Here is a 4541-nt window from a genome sequence, read left to right as displayed (position 1 = left end):
CCGGCTAGTTTTTTTTTTGTATTTTTTAGTAGAGACGGGGTTTCACCGTGTTAGCCAGGATGGTCTCGATCTCCTGACCTCGTGATCCACCCTTCTCGGCCTCCCAAAGTGCTGGGATTACAGGCTTGAGCCACCACGCCCGGCCAGGTTCAAGCAATTCTCATCCCTCACCCTCCCGAGTAGTTGGGATTACAGGCACCTGCCACCACTTCAGGCCTAATTTTTGTATGTTTTTTAGTAGAGACAGTGTTTCACCATGTTGGCCAGGCTAGTCTTGAACTCCTGACCTCAAGTGATCTGTCTGCCTTGGCCTCCCAAAGTGCTAGGATTATGGGTGTGAGCCAATGCACCCAGCCTGTTTGCATGATATTTTAAACTTAAATTACCCAAACGTGGATTTTGTACTGAAAAACTCAACCCAACTTTGCTCACCACTGTATACCTAGAGCAGTGCTTGGCATGTGGTAGGCTCTCGGTTAATATTTGTTGACTTATTCCAATAAAAAGTCACCAAAAATCAAAATAATATGCCATCAAACAGGAGGTTCAACAGTTCACAGGTTTTTCCCTGGAGACTCTGTAGGCCCTGCCAGGTGTACAGGGGTATGCAACGGTTCATCCCTAGGAGTGCAGAAGTGAAGGAAGGAGGGTTCCAGGTGGGGACAAGGTGGGATTCTCTAATCACCTAGGAGCCTTGGTGACAACCAGACTGGGCTTGAGGGGGGCAGTTGGGGGAAAGGACAGAGAAGAGACAGGGAAGTGATGAGAAGGGTGGAAGACAGGAGGGGTATTTCCAAAGGCCTCTTGGGCCAGTCTTCAGATTGGGAAGGGGGGTTAATGGGAGAGACTAGAACTGAATTTTTCCTTTTCTCCTCACCCCCTAGTCTGCTCTTGGCTGCAGAACTTTTACCTGGGGCCACTGGCTACTCCATGTACCATCCCCTGGGCTCAGGGTCTGTGCCCAGCCTCCTATGCTAGCCGGCCTTCCCAATTTCCCCATTGCTGCCAGAAGCATCGAAGTCCTTGAAACAAGCCAGCCCCTGTCCCAGTCTTCAGACATGTCCTTTTTAATCCTGTCTCAATTTCAGGTTCACCCCACACCCGCTCCCAAGTCCTGCTGATTCATTCCCTGCCTCCTGGTTCCTCACCGTCCTTTCTTTCAAATCCTTCATTTGAAATTGCGTCTTTATCAACCAGCATCTGGAGGATCAGCAGGAGCTGCTGCCAGCCTCCTTTGCCTGAGGCCCCTCTCTCTCTTTCACAATCAGGACAGCCATATTCATATTCCTTGAGTACTGTTTGACTGTGGCAGAAACACAGAGGGCCTGGCCGGGTTGCTTCCTGTTTGCTGTTCACCCTCAAGCCCCGCCAGATGCTTGGCACTCACTGGCTATCTTTTCCTCCTCAAAGCCTTTTCCTTATATTCTTGCTAAGCAAGCCGTATTTCTTTTCTTTCAGACTCTTACCAGAGACTCCCCTCTTTCAAGAGGGCTTCCTAGACTAAGGGGCATCTTGCTGCCTCAGTTTCTAGGTGTTATTTGTTCCCAAGTTTCTCTACTACCTGAGCTTTCCTTATGTGAGACTTCCCCACTAAATATCATGGAGAAGGGAGAACCAACAGGCCCAGACGCTAGACCACCTGGATCCTGTTTTCCTTCTCCTTCCCAATCCTTGAGTCTTGGTCCCCAAAATTCTGTCTCCAGAATGTTCTTCCTGACCAATCTACCTGGCCTTCCAATCCCTGTCGCACCCCTCTGCCTTGAGATGTATGGCAAGGCTATTTTGCTAGTCTGTCTTTCATTCTCTATTATATGCAGAGCTGAGGACTGGGTTGCTTTCTTCCTTCAAATCTCTACCTAGGCCTTAGGACCAGGTTGTTCAGGGTACAAGAGAATAAGCGGACCCCACAGGGCTGTCAGGTGCCACAAAAGTCTTCTAACAGTCCTTCTCCTCCCTGGAGTGAGCTCACCCTTGTTCACCACACAGGCCTTTTACACAGCACAATTACAGCATTGAGCTCGACACAGAGGCAGGCACTGCCCTGCACTTAACCTCCTGCTTATTCAAATCCTCAGTCTCGTCCCTATCAAATGAGAATGAACATTTGGGCTTTCCCAGAAATGGGCAGAGGGCTGTGTAAAGAGCTGAGTTCACCCAAGCTATGGCATGGACACACCCAACCTGGTCTTCAGCATCATTTCCAGGACTGGAGATGTTGGAACATATCTGTGGGAGCCAGAAGATGCTAAGGAGAATACCATCACCCTTTTAAATATTACTGCTTACCATATCAAATCAAGTTAGTTATCTTCTCTGTTTTACACAGAAGGAAACTGAAGCACAGGGAGGTGAAGTAACTTGACCAAGGTCACACAGCTAGAAACTTAGCAGAGGCAGAATTTGAGTTCAGGCCTATGCATCCCCAAAGCCCTCTCTCTTAACTATGACATCACATTGTCTTGCATTTGACTGGTGCTTGGAGCTTTGCCAAAACACTTCACATACACCTTCTCATTTGCTCCCCACCCAGGGAGTGTTTATGTGTTTGGCTAAGGTTATGCATCGAAGTTAGTGACAGGGCTGAGTCAGCTGCCTACCTCCATGATACTCACTGCCTCCCTGCTCTGAGAGGCCCTCAGCCCTAGGGTTAGCTGCTCCTTCTGGTCCTGAGGTCTGTTCGAGGCAGTAGTTGCATAGACTAAGTTCATGCTCATATTTCCTGTCCCCACTTCTTCCAGCTGAACTTGGGCTAATATGTTTCTGACCTCACAGGGCACCTGACACACATCAGGGCCTCCCCTTCTCTGCCCTGAGCTCTTCCATGCTGCTACGGGTAGGAGTCAGCTGTTCTGCCCACTGTAGGACTGTGGGCAGCATTACTGAGGTGAGGTCATCTTGAGCAGCCCAGTCTCCTGCACACTTCCCTCTTTCTTTTGAGGGTCCTGTCCTGCTCTCTGCCCTGGTGCCCCTGGAAGCAGCTTTCTCTGATTACCTCTGGGTTCCTAAAGTGCCTGGCACCATTAAGGAACTGGAGCTAGGGAAATGCCTGCAATCCTACTGGCTCCTGCTAGGAATTGGAATCAAAGCATCTCTCTCTCTCTCTTTCTCTCTTTTATTTTAGACAGAGCTTTGCTCTTGTTGCCCAGGCTGGAATGCAATGGGGCGATCTTGGCTCACTGCAACCTCCCCCTCCCGGGTTCAAGCAATTCTCCTGCCTCAGCCTCCCAAGTAGCTGGAATTACAGGCGCCTGCCACCACACCCGGCTAATTTTTTGTATTTTTTGTGGAGATGGGGTTTTGCCATGTTGGCCAGGCTGTTCTACGAACTCCTGACCTCAGGTGATCCACCGGCCTCAGCCTCTCAAAGTGCTGGGATTACAGGCATGAGCCACCACACATGGCTGGAACCAAAGCATATTTCAAACCCCTCACCTGACCTGGTTTTGGTCATCACATAAATTTGCCTGTCTCATCCTTCTTAACCTTTCCTTTGATGGGAAGGGAGACAGCTCATCTGTCTGGAGCGGAGAATAGATCCTGTTTGGTGCACACACATCTCTGGTAAAAGGAACAAAAGTCCTCGAGGCTCTTTGGTGCGTCCAGAACCATGAACCTCACCCAGTGCCTGTAAATTGTGTGTAGGCCTGGGGGCCAGCTCAGAGCATAGAGTTAACACCCTTTCTGAGAGTGCTGCAATGGGTTGTCGGCTGTTAGAAGGAGTCTGTTATAAGCTTTGCTGGCAAACTGACCACCCCCCCACCCCCTTACACAGAAGAGCCCCATCCTACCCTCTGCAGAGGTCTGGGTCTGCGATGATTGGCCCTGAGTGCAAGTAAAAGCTGTTTCTCCTTTTTGTCAGCCTGGGAATCTGAACAACTGAGGAAATAGGGAAGTCGGTGACAGTCAGTCATGTACACCCAACAGATTCCATTTCCCCGCAGTAGGAGGCAGATCCCTCCCCACCCCCAAAAATCAACCAAGCAAGGATCAGACCGACCTCCACCAGCGAGGCTTCTCCTCGCTGTTCCCTTCTGCTCAGGCGCAACGTGGCAGGGCAGGAGGAAACCTCTCTGGAAGAGTTGCCGTACCAAAGCACATGGGGTGGCCCGATCTGGGGAGACGGGGCACAGAAGGAATGCAGGGCGTGGATGGGTGAGGGGAAGAGGGTGTGGAGCCCTGGCCCTGGCTTGTCCCCCTCTCACCCCTCCAAGTTCCAGAAGCCTGGGCTCCTCATTCATCTCGTAAGCGCCAAGGTGGAGGGGGGTCCTACCGAGGGAGGAGCTAGAGGCCACCGCGACGGGCAGAGAGCGAAGGCAGGAGGGACCAGCCTGGCCCAACCCCTTCATTTTACTGTCTGGGGTGGTGAGGAGGAAGAGGAAGAGGCGAAGGCTGGCGGAGGAGGAGGTGAGAGCGAGGACTTGGCAGAAGCGAGCTCCGCCGGAGGGAAGTCCGAGCAATCGGAGAACTCAGGGGAACCCTCCCGGGGAGAGGGTCGCGGGCTCCTTCTACGCTTACCTGTCGCGCCGAGGCAGAGCCGCAGC

General features: G+C 51.7%; 2 protein-coding genes across 4 annotated transcripts in view; one reads left to right on the top strand and one right to left on the bottom strand.

Moving 5' to 3' along the window:
* Positions 1-4541, bottom strand: part of GALNT6 (polypeptide N-acetylgalactosaminyltransferase 6) — a 41070-nt gene extending 36529 nt beyond the window's left edge. Inside the window, exons 1-2 of one of the 2 annotated variants that reach the window (XM_011930636.1) lie at positions 4516-4541; positions 3789-3876 (exon numbers count right to left, since the gene is read on the bottom strand). The gene's annotated coding sequence lies outside the window, so the exon portion shown is untranslated. Of the gene's footprint in view, positions 1-3788; positions 3877-4202; positions 4326-4515 lie in introns of those variants that run through there. The other variant, XM_011930635.1, reaches the window with a different exon arrangement.
* The window catches only part of SLC4A8 (solute carrier family 4, sodium bicarbonate cotransporter, member 8), a 128651-nt gene continuing 128342 nt past the window's right edge, over positions 4233-4541 (top strand). Inside the window, exon 1 of one of the 2 annotated variants that reach the window (XM_011930638.1) lies at positions 4233-4404. The gene's annotated coding sequence lies outside the window, so the exon portion shown is untranslated. The remainder of the gene's footprint in view (positions 4405-4541) is intronic. The other variant, XM_011930639.1, reaches the window with a different exon arrangement.

This window comes from Colobus angolensis, unplaced genomic scaffold (genome assembly GCF_000951035.1).
Source record: "Colobus angolensis palliatus isolate OR3802 unplaced genomic scaffold, Cang.pa_1.0 Scaffold87, whole genome shotgun sequence".
Lineage (NCBI taxonomy): Eukaryota > Metazoa > Chordata > Mammalia > Primates > Cercopithecidae > Colobus > Colobus angolensis.
Note: the sequence above shows the minus strand (reverse complement) of the source record. Positions and strands in the feature narration are given on the sequence as shown.